Source organism: Fukomys damarensis, unplaced genomic scaffold, assembly GCF_012274545.1.
Source record: "Fukomys damarensis isolate Sample0158 unplaced genomic scaffold, DMR_v1.0_HiC HiC_scaffold_7, whole genome shotgun sequence".
NCBI lineage: Eukaryota > Metazoa > Chordata > Mammalia > Rodentia > Bathyergidae > Fukomys > Fukomys damarensis.
The window spans coordinates 3,990,805-4,015,382 of record NW_022900919.1 but is presented as its reverse complement, the minus strand read 5'-3'; the positions used below and the strand labels follow the sequence as shown (position 1 = coordinate 4,015,382).

Below are 24,578 nucleotides of genomic sequence, written 5' to 3'. Positions count from 1 at the left end.
TAAACATTTTCAATGTCATATCACCAAGTTCTGTTCTGTGCAAAAAAGCTGCTGCATGTATCAGTATATGATACAAAGATGTACATGTGACAAATCCAAGATCTATAAAATATTTAAATCTTAGCTAAGATTATTTGGAGAAAAGTGTGTTTGAAAATAGAACTATAAACTAGCATGTTGATTGACTTCAGGAAGCAAGAACATAAAGTAAAGCAGACAGCAGCCTTCTATCAATATGTCTATATCCAGAAGACAAATGCAGACTTTAATTTTTATTGTATGTTTTGGCTTGGCTTTTCTTTGTAGGTAAAAGTCACAATTTTATATTTTATATAAATCTAGTGTTTGAAGATAACTTAATGGATTACAGGACAATAGAAGAAAACCTGTAAATACATTTGGCAAAATTGACATAGTATTCTGTAGATGACTTAAAAAGCGTATCTGAGAGAGACATACACTATTTCTCATTTATTCATTGGGTAATCAACAAAATTATGATTAAGAAGTCACATGTAAACCATTCATTTCTCTATGCATTTTAAGGGAAATCTGATATGGTAATCAAATATGTTTCTCAGAGTTCCCTTAAAATGAAAGGCATTTGTTATATTACATGTGTGTACTTGTGTGAATGTGGCTTATTTGCACACAAAGGTTGTGTGTGTGTGTGTGTGTGTGTATGCATTTTTTTCCCTAAAATATTGTTTTCCCTCTTTTGTTTTCTTCCTGTCAGGTGAAGACAGAGCCCATAAAGGAGGGGGGCATTTGTTCAGGCACTTGATTAGTGTTAAATGTTAGTTCCAGAAAATGAGCTGACAGCTTACTTTCCAATCAAAGTCTCCACTCCTGTGGTGTCTTAGACCCCTCGCAGGCATGAGCACTATGTGGGCAGGGAACTGCATGCTTATACAGAGGAGACCTAAGATGGTATAGTTGATGAATTTTGCTCTTCTTGAGTGTGGTGAAATTTGGATGCAGCCAAATAACATTAAAAATCCACCCAAGAACTAGTGAATATGGTTATGGTAACGGTGAATTATAGCTCTGTGGCCATAACAAGGCTTCCTAAATTCAGGGTCTTTGTTCAGTAATCCTACCCTCAGCTGAATCAGACCCCTGTTTCTCAGCTCTAATTTTGTATGATTGTATGATTGATTCATACATTGGACTTTTTTTTTTCAGTACTGAGGATTAAATCCAGGGCCTTCACAATGAGCTAAGCCAGATGATTTTTAGCTTGTTTGTGTGTGTGTGTGTGTGTGTTTGTGTGTGTGACATAGAGAGCTTGTGTAGTGCCTGTCATAGAGTTTTTTTCTCAGTAAGTTTTTGTTGTGGGAAGATAAGTAGACTGCTTTGAGTGATTTGTGAGCAACCTGTTCAACTAGGTATACATAAATATTTTTTAAATAACATAATTTTCAGTGGGACCCAGGCAATCCACTCAATTTCAGAAATGCACAGAAGAGAAAGGCCCTGAATCAATGTGATGATCCTGAGATTTACAGAGATACAGAGCAGACAATTATAGTTTCAGAGCTGTGTAAGGAAGAGGCAGTTACCTAATAAAGTCAATATAAAAGAGAAGAAAAGAGTAGTTTCCAGATTGGAGCTGCATTGCCTGTTTTATTGAAAGTGGTTTCTCTCTTTTTTTTTTAACTTCATAAAATGACTTTCTAGGAGCTCTTCTGAGAGTGACTGCTACCAGTAAATCCTTGAAAGAAGAGTCCTCATAAACCTCTTCACCTACATATCATCTAAGACAAACTCACTGAAGGTAAGGGTTTTAGTTAGAATAGTACTTGCTTCCTAAGAGAAGCCATGTCAGGGTAGGAAATGAGGCGCTCATTTCTTGAAGATTGATGACTTTTGGATACATTGTTGTTGCCTCTATTGACCAGACTGCATAATGGGTTAGGAGAAATATCTTCATAACTTTTCTACAACTCTGTAAATTTTCTGTCAGAATAAAGGATTTCCTTAACTTTATTTTCATCTAATAAGTTGAGTCTTTTCAGGGCTGGATCCATTGTGTTTCTAGAGAATCGATGTATTCATGAGACACATTCTCAATATCATCAGGCTGGAATGCTGGCAAATGACTTCATCCAAAATATTTGATCAAGTGAAGGCATAACTTAGAGCTTCAAGAAGGCGAATACAGAGGGAAAAGAAGACCCAAAATCTGAGGTTCCTGGAGAGTGCTTAATACTTTTTAGCTCTGAAAAAGGACAAAAAGCAACTGCAGTGTCTATTTTTCTGCCCAGAGCATGGATCCTTCTGCTGGAATTGGGGATTTTTTAAAGTACCCTAGGGAAATGTGTTCCAGCACACATAGGAGAAGAGTGAACAAGGCTTTCACAGCCCCCGGTTGCTTCAGAAATGTGTTTCTACCTTTGCCGATTGTTCCCTCTGTGTCCCTGCAGGTGACGATCGCAGTGGCGTGGAGAGGATGTTGCAGTTTCTGCCACCATTCTCCACCACAACAGCGACAGCTTCCCTCTGCATGGAGAGCCCTTCTTTCCCGCGCGGCAGTGGAGGCCTTCTGCAGATAAGAAATGCTTAACTGAGAAATGCTCGTGTTGGGATGCCACCGATGAGACTTTAATTTGGGCTTGGTGACCATTTCCCTTGCTGCCACCTGGCTCAACCCCAGGCGCCTCAGTAGAGGAAAGGTTTTTGCACAAGAAGCTCAAAGTGGTGGAATTTCTCAGTGCTCCTATAAATACACATTTATAATTTTCATTTGCCACATGGGGTAAATTTTAAAGTAGGATACATTCAAAAGAAACTGCATGATCTTTTACAAAAATTCAAAGCATATTCAAATAGTTAATATATAAATTAAGTGCCCAGCTCTCTTTCAGTTTTATAGTTCTCCTCCATTAAGGGAGGCCTGTGCATTCTTTTAATGGATAGATGTACACAAGCTGTTGTCTGGAGGGGTCTAGAAGTGGGTCTATCTTGTAATACAGTCTTCTGAAAATTGCCTCCTGCATTTACCAGTCTTTTCAGTGGGCATTTTCTAATATATACAGATCTGTGTCATTTGTTGAGTGACTGCATGATTGTTTTGTTGATCAAATATAATTAAATGTTTTAAGTATCTCTCATTCATAGATGTTTATGTTAGCACCGAATTTCTGTGCTTTGAACCACCCTACCTATCAACAACTCTGCATCTGTCACTGATACCATAATAAAATTCCTTAGCAGTTGAATTACTGTGATTAAGGGTGTGCACACTTCCAATTTTGAAAATTATTGCAAGATTTCCTTTAAAATGTGATTAATAACTTTATCCTCGATGGCAGTGAATGAGGTCGCCAACTTTCTCACAACCTCACAGATAATGGACTTTATAAATACTTAAAATCTTTGCCAGTGCGATCCACTCAAACTATTGTCTTCAATTGTATTTCTTTTGTTTTTTCAGTTTAATCATTTTTTCATGTTTATTAGCCATTTGTATTTTTAATTTCCTCTTTATGTCCAATTTTGGGGGTGTGGGGAAGTTTTAACCTCAGATTTCAAAGCGCACATTTATTATTAGTAAAATAAGTTTTGGATGGTCAAGCATTACAGATATTTTTACACACTTCTTAACTTTGTTTTTGTTATAAGAATGTGTATGATTGTTATATGTTCAACTATAACCATGTTCGCTTTTATAGCTTCTGAGTTTCATGTCACTTTTGGAGAGGTATTTATCCTGAGTCCATAAAACCCTTCACCTATGATAACTTTGAATTCTTTTGTATTTTTTAATTCAAATTCTTAAATCATGAGAAATTTCTTGTTTTGAAATCTTAAATCTGCCAGGTTATTCTCCATTCCTTGCGATTATTTGCCAATGATTGCCCACTTATCTGTAATGACATCTTGCCCATGAGCTGTACCCTCATCAGTGACCGGTCCCATTTCTGTTCCGTGGATCTGTGTGTCTCTTCTTCTGCCTCCTGTCTCATGTGTCTTCTTGTTGGGAGAAATTACAGTTTAGACTGCAGTTTCATCCACTTTAATAAATTTATTTAGGGGAGAATTGTTTCTTTAATAATATTCTTCATACTCAAGAACAAGGTACGTCTCGTTTTCATTCATTAATTTGAATTATGGTTTATATTTTCCCTTTGGTATTGGGCTTTTCTTTTAATTTATTTGTTTGCTCATTTTTTGTATCTGGAAGCTTAGTTTTGTTTTTTGGGGTACATGGTCACCTTACTGTTTCTCATTGCTTTTCAATTTTTTTTTCAAATATTCTTTATACCAAATTTTTTGCAAATATTAATAGTTTTGATTTCTCCCTTTCTAATTGGTCCTGATTCTGATAAAGTTCACAGTCTGGTACTTTCAGAGCACTTAGACGTTGCGGAAATATTACCCACCCTTGATTTAAATGGGTTGCAGTAGCATGTTTTCAGGGTTTGAACAGCACATTTCTGCTGATCTATTTCCCCCAAAGAGGGGACCACCCAAAAGAGCTATGACCAAGCAAAGCAGAGTTAATAAACTCACTGCAGCAAGGGAAAACACCGCCTTGACAGGGTTTAGTAACATCTCCAGAACAGGACTGAGGGCTTGGCGGTCTGGGCTGATGTGGCTTAAGGTGGGAACTGGTAGGGATGGGCAGAATTCAACAAGCCTACTTGGTTGGTGGGAAAGCATGATGTGGTCCTCAGCAGGAGCCTGCATCTTCAAGTCATGTGTTCTCTAAGGGAGCTGCTTGCTGAGGTACAATGTGATCGATAGAAGACCTCTTTGCCTAGATGAGGAAGCTGAATTTATTTATCGGCGTACAGTTTTATCTTGCTGAGCTGGATGTTGCTGGGGTGGTATGAGTTCTTATTCCCAATAGGTAAGTTATTTTAATCATTGATGTAATAAGTGCCTAACTTTAAGGTTAAGAAATTCAGTCTGTTGTACTAAAAGGAAAATCATCACTTTTTATATTTTTCTCAGAAATTTTAATCACTACCAAGCAATAGATATAATCAGTGATTTTTGCATAAATAGCTCTACTATTCGTTTTGAAAATGTTTATCCCCATAAAAGAATTAATTTTATATTATTGAAACTTATTTTTATCCTTTTCATGAGTAAACCCTGTTCCATTTTCAGAATGTTTTGCTATTTTAATTTACTGCTCAATTCTGGATTTTTTATTTGAAAATTGTAAAAGTATATGGCTAAGTGAATTAATCTATAATTTCTTTTTGTGCAATTTTGTTGTGTTTTGATATCAAATTATCCAGTTGTGTTAAAATTATTTTGAGGGTTTTCATTTTACTCTGTGTTGTAGAATGGGGTTTAAAGCTCTAACGTCATGAGTGGAGAAGTGTACACATAAATGAACTGATCTGAACTCTCCCTTGTTTTTGGTTGTTTGAAATAGAAGGAAAGCTGTGTCAGGTAGACAAGTTTTCATTTCTTTCATGTTTTTTTTATGTTTTGTGTCTTGTATATAACCTTTTTCTTCTATAAGGTCTAAATCCATGCAGATTTTCAAATACATTATCAGGATGTTTTGATTATTTCTTCCTTGCCTTTCTTTTAAACCAAATAGTTTAACTAGTATATTTTCAGTATCACTATCCCTCCCCTCTCCAGTCATATTTTTCGTATAATTTATCAGTTTTCTAAAATGTCCTTATTTATCTACACATTTCCCTGTGTTCCTTTACTACTTTTCCTAATAAACCTTAAGCATGTATAATCCATTTATTGACCCTTGTTCTTGGTAATGAAGATTTGTTTTGTTGTATAATTTAAAAATTTTTTCATTATGAATATTTATAATCATAAAGACTATGAAGAGGAAAGAACAGCGAACTTACACATACTGGTGACCAGGAACACATGTTCTACTGTGAGCATTTACCATGTTTGCTTCATGTTATTTAAAAAGAGAAATTACAACATTTTTCTTTTCCCAGAACCATTTTTATAATTTATTTCAAAAATCATCTTATGTATTACTAAGTACAAATTTTGCAAGAGTCTGTCCCATGAAATATAATTCACCTTCTCTGTTCTATCCTCTCTGGCTACCCACTTTATACTTTCTTGAGATAACTAGTGTTTCTGTCCTTCACACACACACACACACACACACACACACACACACACTTTCCACAGCTCATGATGTCTGTATATAGATACATATACACGTAATTTAATACTGTTCAGTAACCCAGGAATATTTTTTAGTTTTCAGTATAGAAACATACTTTGTATTTTTCAGTATGGAAACATTGTTAAATTTATAAATTTAATTTTAAGTAAAATTAAATTGTTAAATCATGTTTTGATGCTGTTATAAATTAATATGTTTAAATTTGATTTTTTGGATTTTGTGGTATTTTATAGAAGTTGGAATGTTTTCTTAATGCACATACTTTTAAATTGGGTTGCTTTTCCTAACCTTAGGAAATAGCATCCAGTTTCTTACTACTGAGAAAGAAAGCTACAAAGTTTTATGTAAATGCCTGTTACCAAATTGAGCAACTCTTTTTCAAGTGCTAGTTTACTGATGCATTTTGTAATAAAGATAAACTTGTTGGATCCTTTTTCTACATTTGCTGATATAATCATGTTTTCCCCTTTATTCTATTGTTATGGGAAACAGCACTGATCAGGCTTTGAGTGTTAACTCAACATTGCATTTTTAATATAAGCCACTTGGGTATTATTATTATTTGTATATATATTTCTGTATTCAATTTCCTACCTTATATTTAAAGATTTTGTAACTATGTCCATGATGGTCATTAGCCCATAGTTTTCTTTTCTTTATTATTTCCTGTTAGATTTTATTAATCTTCATTTACTATATTGATTATTGTCCTCTCTTCTTCTATTTTGCTAGTATTTCTTCCTGGGAGCATTAATAGATTTCATTAGTGGAGTCACTTGGGCCTAAGTTTCCTTCATGATATTTTTAGTAACCATTTCAATTCTCTAGTAATAGGTAATTATTCAGTTTGTTTCATCTACTGTCAGGTTCACTGAGTCCTGTTTTTCAACGAAATACTCCATTTTATCAGCTTTCTCAAATTCAGTGGTATGAAGTTTTTTATAATATTTCCCTATTGCTTTTGTAATACCTGTAAGGTATGTGGAGATCTCACTTTCTCAGACCCTGATAGACATTAGATCATTTTCCTTTAGATCACTCTTTACCAGGTCCCCCTGTTTATCATTTAGAAGATCCAGTCTTTGACTTTTTCTTATTATCTTTTCACTAGATTATGGATTTATTTATTTTTTTATTGATTTTTGATCTTATATTTCTCTCCTACTTCTTGAGTTTTGTTTGTTTTTTGGTACCAGGGATCGAACTCAGGACCTTGTGCTTGCAAAGCAAGCGGCAGTTGTGTTGGTTTTAATATGCTTTTCTGTTGGCTGTAGAAACTTAGGCCTTCATTTTAGACCTTTCTTTGTTTCTAATATAAAAATTGGAGACCATATGCACTGTATTAATGGTCCCAAAATTTTTGATAGTTTTAATTATCATTCAGTTCAAATATTTTCTTATTTCTTTGTGAGTTCCTTTTCAGGGGAATGTGCATTTTTCAAGAGAGAGCATTGTTTCCCTCTCTCTCTCTCTCTCTCTCTCTCTCTCTCTCTCTCTCTCTCTCTCTTTCTCTTCATTTCTACAACTTTCATTTAGTTCATTATTAAAATTTCCATCTCTACTTGTATTTCTTATCTTTTCACTCACCATCATCTTCGCCTTAAATTTTTGAACACATTTTTAGGGAGTTCTTTAAAGTTTTTATGTGTTACTAACATATTTGGGTCATCTTATATGTTTCTGTTGATACATATGCATTAATCTTAGAAGGCAGAGAAAAAACAATTTAAGAAATATATTAATATAAAATACATTTTCTTTTGCTATTTGGAGGAACAATTTTGAAAGCTAAAATAGTACTGTGTTGGAAGTGTTCTTACATACATAAATGTAATCTGTAATTTAGAAATGTATGTGTAATTTAGAACAGTACTCTGAATGGGGCTGCCTATAACTGTAGTGGTGTGGGACTCTCATATTTTACAAAAGGCAGTAGTGCTGTATTAAGTATAAGTGGAAAGTGATTGCTGTTTATTTTTTCTAGTGCTGGGGATCCAATCCATAGCCTCATGCATGATAAGCCAGTACTCTGCTCCTGAGCTACACCTCCAGTCGAATGTGATGAATGTGATGAACTTAAAAATACTCATTACAATCCTAAACAGTCACTAAAAATGAGAGAAAGACAGCTAAAATAATCATAACAAACTTAAACTGAGACAATAAAAAGTATTAATCCAAAGGACTGCAGGAAAGAATAAAGAAAGGAACAAAGAGACACATAGAGAACCAATGGCAGAACGGTGGGCCTGGATCCAGTCATACTAGCTATTATTTTATACGCTTGTGTTTCATTGCCTTGATACTAGGTAAGATTGTTTTATTTCTTTGTAATCATCTTTAAATCTCATTGGTTCTATAGTTCTTTTGTAGATTAAAGTAGATTTTCTCATCTTATGCATTATGCCTTTAATCAGCTATGAGCAGTGGTCTTTTCTGTTGAAAGCGGTTTTTTGTGTGTGTGTGTGTCTCAGACATGTCTCTCCTAAGGAAACATTTAGTCATGTTATCGTTCTTATTTTAATGGCTTTGTAACTTGTTAATATCTTCTTTTTCTTTTCTTTTTTTAAATTTATTTTTTATTGTTTTTTTCCGGTGCTGGCGATTGAACTCAGGGCCTTTTGCATGCTAGGTAAGCCCTATACCACTGAGCTACATCCCTGACCCTATCTTATTATTATTATTGGTAATCTTGGTTTGCCTGTGTAATTTTGTTATTTTATGTTTCTTGTTTCTTCTTAGGTAACTTGTATTGGTTCTTAAAATTTTGATCTTTTAAAATACAACTTTTATTTTTTTCCCTCCATTATAAGTGTTTAGAAGATATTTTTGTATGGCATTTTGATAAATTTAGGTTTCTTACATATCTTATATGGTGAAATCAACATTTTTATTTAATATGCTTAGTAAAGGCTTTCTTATTTAAAAGAAGAAAATAACATACAAATTTCTTAATCATGTAGTAAGATAATTTGATAGGTTACACACGAATCTTACATAGTGAAATCACTATTTTTATTTGTTAAACTTAAAGGTTTCCTTAATAAAGGCTGTGAAAGAATAATCTAAAAATTCTTCTTCGTGTAACAAAGTAATCATTAGTATAATAAATGCTTTCATGTATTGAGCGCACACTTAATATTAGCAGATTCTGTGCTGGAATTATTATAAATCTTGTCTTTTAAAAGATATTTTACCCAGGGATTTAGCTCAGTGTTGCTGCACCTGCCTTGCAAGTGCAAGGTCCTGAGTTTGATCCTGGGGGGTGGATTTTAGCCAGGCATGGTAGCATTTGCCTGTAATTCCAGTACTTGGGATGCTAGGGCAGGAGGACCATGAGTTCAAGGCTAGCCTGAACTACACAGTGCGACCCTGTCTCAGAAAACTCTTTCTGTTATGCCTGTCACACGTAATGCTAATTTGATATGTATCTCATGTAAGATGCTTCACACATGCACGTACATAGTGAGGGTACACATCTGCCTCCCTCAGATTGATCCTTTGAGTGTTAAAGACTTTATGCAGATACCGCACCTTGGAAAAGTCTGCACTATGGCTGCACACTGGTCAGATCCCGGGAAGAGCAGGAATGATGACAGACGTTGTGATGAGCTATTATGCCGTGGTGCTACCCACACACCAGCTTCCTTTTGTTGGCATGACGTGCAGTTTAGTCTCATAGGCACTTACTACATTTTACAAGTATACTGAGTCACATATTTTATACACATGCATTGAAGTACTAAAGTCAAAGTATCGCACTTACTCTGCACATTCTAATATGCAGCTGTCGGTGCCGTGTGCGCAGCAGTCCCATTGGGAAGAAGCTGGGCTGTCACCACTTGGCCCATGTCCACGGTCACATGTGCTGTTAGTCCCTGTCCTTGTTCTTAGGGGAACTGTCCAAGAATCACTCCTGAAATATTTCCTTAATCTTCATATTATTGGCCCTTCTTTGCTTTTATTTAAAAATTGATGCAACAGTAAAATTTCTTAAAAATACAACTAATAAAGGTTTCACAAAAATAGAAGCTATTAATAGTCCTGCATCTGTTAAGGACATTGAATCCATCGTCAAAATACTCTCAAACAAAAATGTGTCATGCTTAAAAATCCCACGAATAAGGTTTTGCAGGTATTTAAGGAAAATCTATAATTAATTTTGAAGATATCTAAATTCTCCTAACCAGGTGGTGAGCTGTAAAATTGCAGTTGCAGTTACAGTTGCAGAAAATAGGGGTGAAATAATTAATCAAATTATGTGACATATTAAAAGGGTACTTCACAACCCCTGGGGTTTATGACATGAAAGGGGTTTCTCATTAACATAAAAGTGGATTCTCTTTAACTTAAAAATTATTCAAATTTTCTGCTTTCAACTCTGATGTGAGAAGAGCTTGCAAGTTACTGTTTCTACCCTTACAACAAGATAAAGCGAAAAAAGTTGAAAAAATAACACCAGTTATTCAGACCCATCAAAAAACAGGTTTCAGAGAAAACTTCCACTCCAAAATCTGGAGAAACAGACTGTGATCCAACTGGTATTTGCTAATTGGAGCAGAAGCCACTAGAGTGGCAGTTTAGAAAAATACCTGGGCTGGTTGTAGAGTGGGCCGAAACGGAGAAAGCCCTGAAGACCTCACCTCTGGGACTTTACTTCCTTTAAGTAGGATCTCCTGGTGGTTCAGGAAGGTAGAGTGCAGTAGTCACTGTGAAATATGCTTAGAGCATTTTCCACAGCAAAAGCCCAATCTCCAGGAGAAATATTTTACCAAAGCCTTATCCCATTTGGGTGAGGGGCATTCTTCTCATGCCAGCCTCTAACTTTGGATGATTTTACCAGTCAAAAATTTTAAAAACCCACAAGTGTCAACAGAGGTCAGTGCTTCAAGGAAATAGGTACACAAGAGCCAAGGGAGGGAGTAGAGAAAAAGAAGCATTTGAGAAGTTTACAAACCAAGACAGGTCCACTGAACAGATTTATTCAAAAGACTTTAGAACTCTCAGTTTTCCTTACATTGTAACACACTGCAAACTAATAAAAATGAAGAGGTATAATTGACAGAGTTGTAATACACCAATTGTCTCATGGTATTTAGGAAAGCTCAAAGTTAAGAGGAGAAAAAGATGCTAGAGGAACTTGTTACCTTGGTGCCTCTAGCAATGGCAGCCATTAAATGCAATCAAACTCCTACTCAGATAATCATAAATCTCACTCTAAAATCCTATTTACCTCAGTTCTTATGATGGATGCAACTCAAAATTACAATGTGTGTCATTTGACAAAAAGAAAAAATGTGAAAAGACAGAAATTAGCAGAATGGCCTCAATACAGGTAATGGAATTCTCATTGGGGAATTCTAAATAAGTAGGATTAATATGTTAAGAAGTTCTGATGGAAAAAGATATCATATTCTATAACAGAGAGATGGGAACTATAACAACCAAAAAAAAAAAAAACCACTGTAATATAAATGAATTCTTTGAACAGACTCATCATTAGATTAAACAGTGCCAAGGAAAGAAACAGCAATGTTGAAGATAGTAGTGATTTCACAAACAAATACAAAAAAAAAAAAGGAATTTAAAATAAAACAGCATTTAAGAATGGTGGAACAAGATGTTACATAATTGGAATACTGAAAGAAGGATATGAAACAGAAGAAATGTTTGAAGCAATAATAGCCAAAACTTTCCAAGTTTGAGGACACATATCAAACCACAGGTCCAGGAAATTCAGAGAACACAAAGCAGTAAAAATAAAATAATAAATGCAGGCATTTCAGATTCAACCTGCGGAGAACCAAAAACAAACTCTTAAAAGAAACCAGAGGAAAACTTAGGTAGAGCACAAAGATGAGAATTACATTGAACTCATCAGAAACCATTAAAAGAAAGTGATTATTAACAATTTTTAAGTCAACATGGGAGGAATCAGCATAGATATCTGTATTCAGTAAGACTGTCTCAAAAAGTAAAGACTAAATAAGGATAGTTGGAAAAGACAAAAGGAAGGGTTATGTTGCCAGCATACCTACCTATAAGAAGTGAAAGAAGTTCTTTAATCAGAAGAAAGATTATACAGATCTAAACCTTGGAAAGGAAAACATTGGAAAAGGAAAGATGAGGTAAACGCGAATCTATTTTCATTATGCTTAAATGACCTAAAGAAATCTTCCCTAAAGTGATGATAGTAATGTATCAGATGCTTATGGCATATAGATACGTGAAAGAATGAGAGCAGTGCTTCACCAGGTGGGGGAGAAGTTGGGAACACCCCGCTCCAAGGTATTGTGTGCTATGTGAAGTGGTTTATTGCAATTTGCTGATGTGTTTAGATTAGGTCAAAAATGTAAATTTTAAGGGAATCTGTAAATTAGGAAGAAGAAATAATTGATAACTAAGAGGTCAAATGAAACGATGTAAAATGGTCAGTGAAAGTAGACAGTGCAGTAAAACAGGGTGGTAAAAAGAAATAGAATAATACAATGGTTAGAAAATATGAAGGGAGGGCAGGGGTGTGGGGAAAAAATGAGAACCAAGACCTGTCATGCAAAGGTACAAGATCCCAATGATGATTGCAACTGTACTGTATACCTAAAATGTACTGCTAAACTCAGGGAGAAAAAAAGGAAAATCCAGTTAATTTATCAAATGAGATTATCAGTTGCTAAATCTTGAATGAAGCAAAGACCTTTCTATCTTAATGGCCCCTGACTTTTTTGACATATCCTTTGTTTCCAGCCAGTCTCTTTTGTAATACACATCTGTAAGTCCTCATTTATGTTTGATTTTGGATGAGGAAGCTCATGATTTTTAAGCCCTTTCTCCCAATAAAACCTACCCCCCCAAAAAAAAAGAATAGAGCCGGGGATTTAGCTCAGTGTTTCTACCACCTGCCTCACAAGCGCAAGGACCTGAGTTTGATCCCCAGTACCAAAAAAAAAAAAAAAAAAAAAAAAAAAAAAGTATATTAAACTGTATAAAAAATCACCTTAAATGTGAATCATATAAAAGATTGCTAGAATGAATTACAACAACAAAATCAATTAAATGTTGCCTACAAGAAACTTACTTTAAAATGAAAGATTTAGATCAAAGTATACCTTGCTAACACTAATCAAAAGAAAGCTGAAGTGGCTGCTGACTTCAGAGCAAAGCATGAAGGGTGGCATTACATATTAAGAAAGGACTGGTTCTACAAGGAGATATGACAATCACAGAAGTGTATTACCTAACAACAGTGTCAAGACACATAAGGTAGGAGTTAAAAGACTGAAAAAAATAGACAAACTCACTACTATCGTCAGAGGCTCCCACCTCCCTTTGTTAATAATCAAGCAGTCATAAAACAGTAAAGAGATAGGTGACTTGAAAAGCAGTAACAATTAAATTGTCTGATTGACACTTGTAGAATACTTAATCCAACAATCGAGTACACATTTTTCTAACACATTAAACATTTACCAAATAAATCACTATGTGCCATAAAACAGACCTTAACAAATTTAAAGTATTATAAATCATAACTGAGTTTTCAGGATGCAATGAAATAAACCTAAAAACCAATAAATATACATTTGAGAAATCCCCAAATATTTACAAATAAAACAATACATTTATAAATAACAGATCAAATACTAACTCATTAAAGAAGAAATTATGGACTCAGTTCAAATGAAAATACTACTTACTACAATTTGTTGAAAGCACTTAAAGCAATGCTTATGGGGAAAATTTTAGCACTAAATTCATATACATATTAGAAAAGAAAAATAGACCTAAGATCAGTAATCTAAGCTTCCACCTCTGAACAACAGAAGAGCACTGTAAACCTTAAGAAAACAAATAATTTCAGAATAAAATTAATGAAATTTAAAAATGCAAATAATGTAGAAACCCAACAAAATGAAAAGTTAAAAGATCAATAAAATTGCTGAACTTCTAGTCAAGGTAAGCAAGGGGGGAAAAAAGACAAATGACCAATAAGAGACAAATGAGGGGTGGGTTGTCAGTACATAAAAAGGATAAAAGACAATGCTGTGAAAACCTCCACTTTCCAAAATTTGATCACTTAAATAAAGCTAAATTTCTTAAAAGACACAAATTACCAAAACTGAACTGGGGATGTAGCTCAGTGGTAGAGCACTTGCCTAGCACATGCTAGGCCCTGAGATCAATCTCCGGCACTGTTTAAAAAAAAAGCTACCAAAACTCACAGAAGAAATAGATAACCAGAACCCCTACTAATGAAATTGAGTGATTAATAATTTTCAAAAAAGAAAGTACTAGGCTGAGACAGTTTTATTGGTCAATTCAAACATTTAGGGAAAAATAATACTGATTCTCTGTGATTACATCCAGAGCATAAAAGTAGACGTAACACTTTCTAACTCACTGCATCACACCATACCTACCATAACACAATAACCAGACAGGCATTATGAGTAAGTAAAACTATAAACCAGTATGTCTCATGAACATAAAATTATTTTTTATTTTTATTTTTCTTTTTTTTTTTTTTTTTACATAAAATTATTTTTTATTTTTATTTTTCTTTCTTTTTTTTTTTTTTATACCAGGGATCAAACTTAGATCCTTGCACTTGCAAGGTAGGCAGCAGAAGCACTGAGCTAAATCCCCAGCCCTGAACATAAAATTCTTAACAAAATATTATTAAATTGAATTGTACAATATGTACAAAAATTTGTACCCCAAAGCCAAGTGGGATTTCTGCCAACTATGCAAGGTAAGCATCAACAGTCTATGGGCAACAAAAGAAAAGTCATATAATTGCATCAATAGATGCAGAAAAAAGCATTTGATAAAATGTAAAAACCATTGAAGATAAAAAAAATAAACAGCAAAGAATTCAAGGAAATGTCCTCAAAGAAATGTTGATAAAGAACATCTGAAATATCCCTAGAGCTAATATATGTATAGGGTCAGAGCCAGAATGATGATTTCAGCAATAAGGCAAAAAATACTCAGAATATTTATAAGATTCTTATGCAACAACACACTAGATGTCTTAGCTAATTTAATAAGACAAGAAAAAGAAATGCATACAGGTAGCAGCAAAAGAAATGAAACTCTTTATTCATAGGTTGCATGATTGTGTATGGAGAAAAATTGTGAAGAATCCACAAAAGAAAAATGTACTAGAGTAAGTAGGTGAGCGCAGCAAAGCTAAAGGGTACAAGTTCAATATACAGAAGCCTGTTGCTCTTGTATATGAGTAATGAGCAATTTGAATGTAAAACTGGTAAAGGTCTTTTACCCAAATATATGAAGAACTCTTAAAATTCAACAATAAGAAAACAAAAAACTCATTTTTAAATGGGCATGAAATTTGAAAAGATACCTCACCAAGAATATATATGGAAGATAAACAGGGTATGTAAGGATTGCAGCATTGTTATTAGGCAGATTAAAGATACTACAACACATATGGTAGAAGGGCTAAAATCCAAAGATCTGATGATGGCAAGGGCTGACAAAGAAGCAAGCACTCATTACAGATGGAAACTCAAACTGGAACGTTGAGCAGTGGACCACAGTACTAGATAACATATCTGCAGCCACTGTGCTTCTCAGTATTTAACTAACTCATGTGAAAACTTATGTCCACACAAGCCAGCAAGTGAATATTTACAGCATTTTTACTTATTCTTGCCAGAAACTAGAATGAACTAAAATATCTTTTAGTGGGTAAATGGATAGACAAACTGTGATACATTCATACAGTGAAATGCTATCAAGCAGTAAAGAGGAATGACCCAACGAACTACAGAAAGAAATGCACAAATCCTAAGTGTATGACTGCTAAGTAAGAAAAATCAGTCTGAAAAGATACATAGTGTGTCCCTTCTGTTACCTGACATTCTGGAAAAGGCAAAACTATAGATAAAGTATCAGTGATTGGCAGGAGCTCAGCTAGAGGGGCTAGGATTGGACTTTTAAAAAGCACAGTGAATCTATTCTGCATGTTACTATAATTTTGTACATATGATGTCATGTATTTTTCAAAACCTATAGAACTTTACAACTTGGAGAGAACTTTACACAAATTTAAGAAAATAATTTAGGATGATGGAAAACCCCAGGATGGAATACCGAATGTTGCAAAATAACCCAGCTGTATTGCAAACATACAAAATAACCTTACTGGCAAGGGTGAGTAGGGTGGAAGAGATGCTGACTGAAAAGTTTTGGAAGACTCAGTGGAATCTGTAAAACTAAAGACAAAGTGAGTATAGAGAAACACAGTTGTCTGTTTGATAAGGTTATTTCTGTGGATGTGTAAGTAATTTTGAAGCTTATACCTGTATACTAGCATTAGACAATAAGCAAACAGTTGACAGATGATATAAGTTTTCTTACTGTTAAAGTAGAAAACTACAGACAAGCAAGGAGAAAAAGCGCCAATGATCTGTGTTGCAATGAATTAAAAACCTTAGCATAAATTCATGTTTAATGTACATGCAGATAATTTTGTACACAATTATAAATGTGATTAAACATAGCCATTGCCATATGCAAACATTTCTATATTCTGTGAGCTGAAGTGTAGAAACAATGACATTCTCACAACAGGCATACATGGGACCCATATTTTGGTTTCGAACATCATTCTCCAGTAAAATAACCCAAGAACCGTTGTAGAAATGGCTGATTCTAAGACTGGGGAGGAAATGTGTAAGATGAGCCCTGAACATTTTGTAGTGCCAGAGAGTAAGGAAGAACATACAGTAAATAATGGATCACCCTACACTAATGAGAATATATCAGAGACACTCAGAAACTAACCAAAATAGCTTCTAATTATCAAAGGGCCAATTTTAAAACAACAAACAGCATAAATTTGGATTGTAATGAAAGTATAAAATTAATACTCATGCATCCTTAGTGATACTAATAATTACATAAATAAAAATTGGGGAAAAGAAACAAATTTCTTCTACAGAAGAATCCAAATAAGCTTTGTAAATACTTTTTCTCCAAAGAGGCATTGCATAAACCCTCACACCTCAAATGTGAGCTGTATATATTGACTTGATTCTAAACAGTGCACTATAAAAATGGGCAGGGGTAGGAGGCCTGTGACAAAGGGAGATGAAACTTTACAATGGAAGAGATTTTTTTTTTTTTTTGGTATGGGGATCAAACTCAAGGAACTTGGAACTTTACAATGGAAAAAGCTGACCAATGCTGTCTCAGAAAAGCGAGCAAGGTGAACATCAACAATGAATATGATATGATGATAATTATATTTTGCTTCTGTTGTCTTCCCCCTCAAAACCCATAAGACCAGTACAATCATGAGAAAATCGTCAAGCAAATATCATGTAAAGACACTTACTGAGCAGTTTGCCTCAAAATTATGAAGGTTGTAAAAAAGGAAAGTTTGAGAGTGTGTCACAGCCAAGAAGAGACCGAGACATAACGAAATCAAGTAGTGGATAATGGTAGGGTAATAGGACACTCGGCAAAACTATGAAATCTGAATATAGTATGCTTTTGTTAATAATTTATCGATGTTGGCTCATTCAGTGTGGCAAACAGGAAAACTGGGAATAGGTTATTTGAGAATTCTGCATTAGCTTCACCATTTTTTGATATATTTAAAGCTTTTAAAAAAGGAATCAAAAAGCATTCAACATAATTCATCAAGGTAACATGAGAGAAGAAAATGATACAATTATCTCAAAAAATTAAAAAAAGATTTGACAACATACAAACCCTATTCTTAGCAAGTCTCTTAATTAGGAACTAAGAACTAAACAAAATTCTTTGCTAAATAGTATTTACAAAAGAAGTCAAGTCTAAGACCATTGATAATAGAGAAACTGAAAGCTTTTTTTTGAGAATGGAAATAAAACAGTGATTTTTCACTTTCCATTTCTAGTGAACACTGTGTTGCATATTTAATGAATACAGTCAATCATGGGATAAGAATTGAAAATAGAAATGCATAAATTCCTTATTCAGAGACAGAAAATAACCTGAACCTGAGCAATGAAAATTAGCAAGTTAACTGAGTAAAGTTGCTAGATTAAAAAATAAATAATATGAAATGTATCTCTGTGAAGTAACAAAAAATGAAAATTTAAAAACATTTTCAAGAAGATCAGAGATATTGATTACATAGGAAAAGATCATGCAAAGTATTATAAAATATTATTGAAAGGAAGTAGATAATATCTTATGAAGGGAGAGATATAAGTACTTGAATTGGCAGATTCACTTATATAAAGATGTCAATTCTCCATAAAGTTCATTTAGAGATCCAGAAAATTTGATTTCAAGAATTATATAGAATCAGAGTTGACATGTTAAGTGAAATAAATCAAACACACAAGGTTAAGTATGGTTTCTTTCAGATGAGAAACTCAAAATATAAATGAAGAGAGCCAGGGATTTAGCTCAGCGGCACAGCACTTGCCTGGTAAGGAAGAGGTCTTGAGTTTGATCCCCAGTACCAATAAATAAGTAAATAAATAAATAAGTAAAATTATAAATAAAGAGCAAAGTAAAAGATAAGTAGGGAGACAGTTCTTTCTCAAAGGGGAAGAGATCAAGAAATTGAGAAAAGGGAGGACAAGGGTTTAAAAAAGAAATTAAAATATGTATATGTATCAACTCCACACAAGGAATATAAACATTATGTACTGCAAGCATGTGCTAAGAAAAATAAAATTTAAAAATAAAACTATATGAGAGGGAAAGAAAAGAAAAGATAGTCTCAAATATGAACAAGGGTACATGAATTAAATTACCAAACTTGAAGGCCTATTATAAAATTATAGTATACTCATAAAAGACAGAAAACAAACACAATGGTACATATTAAAGCTTCCAACAATAGATAGATGTGATGAGTTGACTGATGATAAAAATATCACTGCTAAATGTTGAGGAGAGGATGGTTTTATTCAACAGTTGGTGCCAGGTATCCTGGGTATCAATATAGGAAAACAAGTGAATCCTTTTCAAACCATACAAAGAAAATCATTTTTCTAGGTGTAACATTCATCTACACGTGAAAAGTCACCAAGGCTTATTGGGCACGACAGAGGAAAATACCATTCTAACTTTGGGGAAAGTGAAAAGAACAAGAAAATGCCAATAACACCAAAAATGAAAACAATGCTGAATCAACATATCAAAGTTAAACCTTTTATTTATCAAAGGTCTGTATTCAATGAAGGACCTTTGTATAGAAGACGTAGTAAACCTTTACATGTCAAAAAGTGAAAAATAAAACATTTAAGTAGGCACTTCAAGATGAGGATAGCCAGTGGCCAATAAACATAAGGTATTCAAGGTCATTATCCACAGGGAAAGTCATAATTCCAACAGTCAGATAAATTCAATACCACCTGTGTATCGAAAAATTTAAAATTTAAAATTAGCTTTGTGTGTTTAGAATATTCTTATTATTCACTGAAGTTGAAATGTAACACCATTCGCTCTATGTCTGTTCACAGAAATGCATACACGTATAACCTAAAATTTGTATCATTAATACATGCAGTGGCTTCATTTCTAAGAGCAAAAAATGAAAGCAGAAGTTCCATAAGGAGTTCAAGGGTTAAGTAAAGGGATAGAATACACACAAATTTTTCCAAGGAAAATGAATTTTATTATGGCTAATTCTGCTACCTGGGTGACTCACATAAAAGCTCCGAACCTCATGAAAAGAAACTTATTTTATTGAGATGGGGCTTCACCATTTTGGCCAACCTGGTCTCAAACTCCAGGGTTCAAACAATCCTCCTTGTACTTCACCCTCTCAGGTAGCTGGGACTACAGACACAAGCCACTGTGCCTGAGAATTTAAGTTTATACCCGAGCTTTGCTTTAATTGGAAGTCTTTCCATCATGGAGAAATCTCTTGACTGAAGTCATCTCTATGGTATAATATTATCTACTCCCGTATTCTTAGCTGCCTTAGAATAGAAATCGTATGTGTGGTCTTCAAATATTAAATCTCTTGTGAAAAGGTTACTTTATCCATCTCTGCTTCCTTCCAATGCGAGCATCTCTTCCTGTTTTAGCTTGATTTTAATGTCCATCCTCATAATTTTTGGAAAATTTATCTCCGCTCTCTTCCTGTGACTTTTTGTGTTGCAGTAAACCTGGCTGGCAGCAAATGCACCATTACGTGTATCAAGCTTTGATAACTGACTGATTCAGATGGACCCTTGGTCTAGTGAAGACTCTTCGGAGACACTTGGTTCATTTTTTCAGACCACGTGAACATCGTTATGGTTCTTCTTCTTTAAGAGTTGCTCCTGAGGAGATTTTCGCATTTTACCTAAGCTTGCTTTGACCAAACAGTGAGAAAATTTTGTGATTCATTGTTATCATTTGTATGGTGCTGTATTTCTTTGGGTCTAAATATGCAAGTACATAAATTCATCTCTGTTACATTGTTTGGCCTGCACTGTGATAATAGAAATCACAGAAGACAATGAGGAAGATGCAAGAGATGTCGTCTAACTCTGAAGCTTTCTCAAGAGGACCTTCCCTACTCCATAACATTGAACAAGAAATAATTGGTGGCGCACAGCTGTAATTCCAGCACTCAGGAGGCTGAGGCAGGAGGATCGCTGAGAGTTCAAGACCAGCCTGAGCAACACAGTGAACTACACAGTGAGACCCTGTCTCAGAAAAAGAAATGGCAAATGGTGCAAGTGAATGGGCAACATTGATGTGATAAGGGAACCGCCGGTACTAGAACTGGAGAGACTCATGTATCTTTCTCCTACCCCGACATCTTCTTACCTTTCATTGCAGTTAGTGGAGCCATGCACGCCATCTCTACTGATTTTTCTTATCTTACCCTATCGCAGAAAAACATCCAAGATGGGGCTATTTCTGGCCTTCCTTCTGTCTCTTCCTTTTCTTCTCAGATTCCTATGCAAATAAGTCCTCTATTCTAATAATGTGGCTGTTTCTAAATGTGCTTGCCAGTCTATTAGGAAGGGTCCAGCTGTGTAAGGCACGGGCTGCTGTGTTTGTATGCTTGGTGGTATGACTCGGAGCCCCGGCATGCCGGGTTCGGGTTGGTAAATCCATCCCTGCGGAGGTGAAGAGTGGCCACAGGAGGGCAGCGTTCTCGCCTCTGCTGGAGCAGTGCCCCGGATTACGTGGAACAGACCCATCTCTGCAGGGCCCACAAACAAATGGCAGTGCTTCAGGAAAGGGATCAATACCATTGTTCTGACTTAGAACAAAAGAAAAACCTGGGCCATGCATAGAATCTCTACTTTTAGCTCAAATATAATTATATAACAAGTAATTAAAAGTAGAAATGTGGGGCCTAATGTAGATGGGACATTCACACCATACTATTCGCATTTTATCTATAGGAAAGGAGGGACACTCTAACAAGGAGGGTATAGGTTTGTACATGACTTGAGAGAAGTAAAAAAGCTGTGCTGCTTCTGACATCTGTGGCCCCCAACCTCGCTGCTGAATGCCTGTTCCTGATTTAATGAAGTGTGTTCCCATGACAGACTTACATTCAACTTTGAGTATGGAGACTTTTACAAGGAGGTCAAGGCTTACTTGACTTGATTTGCGTTTACCTACTCACGGTGGAGTCTTCATATTTGTGGTCATGAATCTCCATGATTCAAATTCACCCACGATATCCTCTTGGTATTTGCATAAAAGTCAGTGAAATTCCCTTGAGTTTCCATCCTAATTACTATGGGTAGTTGATAATATTTTGCATGCTACTAAAGCAGACATCTTAGTCGTACTAAACTTCTTAGGGTCCTGGGACATACAGCCTCCCTGGATTAGTTGAAATGCTGTCAAACTAAAGTGAGATATTTGGGATGTGGACGGTGGTTGTATTTCGAAGCCATCCTAACATGAAAATGAAGTAACATGCTGCAAAATGAATCAACTTACCCAGTTTTGAGAGTTGGTGGTCAATTCTCACATCTTGTCGGACTGAGCCTCACTGAGCTGTTGGGTGAGGTGTCATCAGGACTTTCTCTTATAATCAAAAGAAGCCAGGAGTGTCACATCCTTGAAGTAGGAGTTATTTCTCTACCTGCATCAAACGTTGTAACTATGATCAACTGTTCTAGCTTTTCTGCCATGAGACTTCAGGTGCTTCTAATGATGTGCTTCCCCCAAATTAGGCCTTGATATAGGGACACTGTTTAGTTTCTAGGTTATTGGTTTCTGTTGCTATGGGGTACCGTGATGTTTACAGCAGCAGCCACAATCCTGACCAAAGAGGCTCAGGCTTTGACTCTGGGGAATTTGACTTGTACCTCAGGCTGCTTTATTTCGAAAGTTCATGGGACGCAATTCCTGGCACACTGGATACACATGTATCTTTACTGTGTGACCCTAACACTATTCTAGGCAGGTAGAAATTCGCCAGCAGCTCTGTGGCCAGTTCCTGATAATACAGGTCGAACATGCCTCATGGTTGTGGAGGAGGACACCAGACTTTAGCCACTCTCTTTAATATTGCTGTCCCCACGCTGCCTAAGCACCCCTGATTTAGCCTGTGTTAGAGTCTTTGCATGAGAGTTAACCCTCACGAAGTGCCCAAGTGGCAGAGCTCGTAACTGAACCCAGCCTTAAATCAGCTGTTGTACACCTCGTAATTGTGTATTTGTGGTCTATTATGTGACTGTCAACTTGGGAAGAGGAGGGGCTTCCTAACATCTATAGAAACTGAACTATTACATAGGAAACTACTGGTATATGAGAGTCATTCAAACTTCTCTAACGGATTCGTGTAATTTATTGTAGAATTCACAATGGAAAACACAATGAAATATCAAGAACATTGCAAACCAACCTGCAAAAGTGTTACTAGGATTTGGGCTGGGGAAACTGAACACCCATGATACGCCCACTCACGAGCTCCTGCTTATAGTTTGAGAAGTAGCCAACTTGCTAAGAATTAGGAAATCAGAAAGCAAGGAAAGCTAAGAAGACTACCACAGAAAATATATATTTCACGTGTCTGTACCTTTACTCCAATTGCTGTGAATCGAAGAGCTTTTTCAAGCCCACCAACAAACTAAGCAAAAGGAGCACACTGAAAACTTTGCAGTCTCACAATAATTGTAATTGCAGCAAACAATTCAGGAAATACTACAAAAACATAATGTTTTTCAGAAAGAGATTCTTTTTTTGTTTTGGGGTTTTTTTTGTTTTTGTTTTTTGTATCAGGAATCGAACTTGGGTCCTTGAACTTATGAGTGCAAGGCAGGCAGCGGCTCCACTGAGCTAAATCCCCAGCCCAGAAAAAGATTCTTTACGGGGTATGCCTAAAAGAAGTCAAGAAAGCCTGTGAAGATCAATGTTCTCTAATGTCTGTACTGTTTTGTAATGTCACCAAATCATTACAGAGCTCCTGGCGCTAGTGGGCATACAATGTGTTTTTAATAATGCTACATATTGAGGCCAGGGTGGACTGTATCCAACGCAGCACACATGGAATGGAATCTCAATATTTCTGAGTACCTAGGTCCAATGGGGAAGTCGTTTCAGAGCTAAGGCAACTCAGTAGCTTTGCATTGCATTACAAATAAGTGGCCTCGGTTTCATCATCTTCAGTCTTCTGCACAAACGGAACGGGGCACCCATCCTAACAGAATCTCTTGGCTAAATTATATTGAGCCACTGGCTTAGAGTAGCCCGATGCCTTCCCATTTGTTGCATTAAAATAAGGTTAACTCTCTCTAAGCAGTCATGGCATTTTTGTCTTTTGAGTTTCCTTTGAGTTTGGAAACTCTGTGAAACTCAGGTTTAAATCTAACACGTTGTCTGATGTGATGAAGACCACTCCGGATCAGATATGATATATAAAGAGTTTGTGGGTTTCCCTGTATTCTGTGTCTCACTTTGCCATCATATTGGCCAAATGCTAGAAAACCCCCCCTGGAAATGTGTGTTTCTGTACTGCACGGGGGACCCAGTCTGTTTCAAAGTGCTCCAATGGCAGACTGACTGAATACACCAGACAGAACCCTGTCACGTGTGGTTCGTAACTCATATTGCCATCACAGGGAAGAGGAAATCCAGATGTATACAAGCCCCACACATGACACCAACCCTTACAATGAAGTGGGCTATCTGACCGTCAGGTTAGATGCTCTGGATAGTAATCTACAGCAATATGCAACCTGTAAAGTTTTGCTCATGGACAAACAGCAGGGGAAATGTAATGTTTTGCTACTTTCTTCTTAATTATCTTTTTTGCTTTCTTTCTGTGGTGCTGTGGTTGAACCCACAGCCTTGAACCTGCTGGGCAAATGTTCTACCACTGAGCCATAACCCAGCCCTAATTTCTTGCCATTATCACTTTGATAATTATTTTTATCAGCTGAGCTTAAGCATTTATCCTTCTTTTAAAAATTAGTATCTCAACCTCAAGGAATTTTGTATCGGTTACAAATTA

At 35.6% G+C, this 24,578-nt stretch overlaps 1 long non-coding RNA gene across 3 annotated transcripts; it reads left to right on the top strand.

Moving 5' to 3' along the window:
- Positions 1-4,147: 4,147 nt before the first annotated feature.
- On the top strand, positions 4,148-23,327 carry LOC104854442. 3 transcript variants are annotated; one of them, XR_778101.2, is made up of 5 exons: positions 4,148-4,855; positions 5,300-5,409; positions 8,118-8,442; positions 16,172-16,382; positions 20,270-23,327. It is a non-coding gene; the product is annotated as an uncharacterized LOC104854442 (long non-coding RNA). The 3 variants fall into 3 exon arrangements; XR_778102.2 differs by lacking the exon at positions 20,270-23,327 and adding an exon at positions 8,749-8,765 and having other exon boundaries at positions 16,172-17,894; XR_778100.2 differs by lacking the exon at positions 20,270-23,327 and having other exon boundaries at positions 16,172-17,894.
- The last annotated feature ends 1,251 nt before the right edge of the window (positions 23,328-24,578 follow it).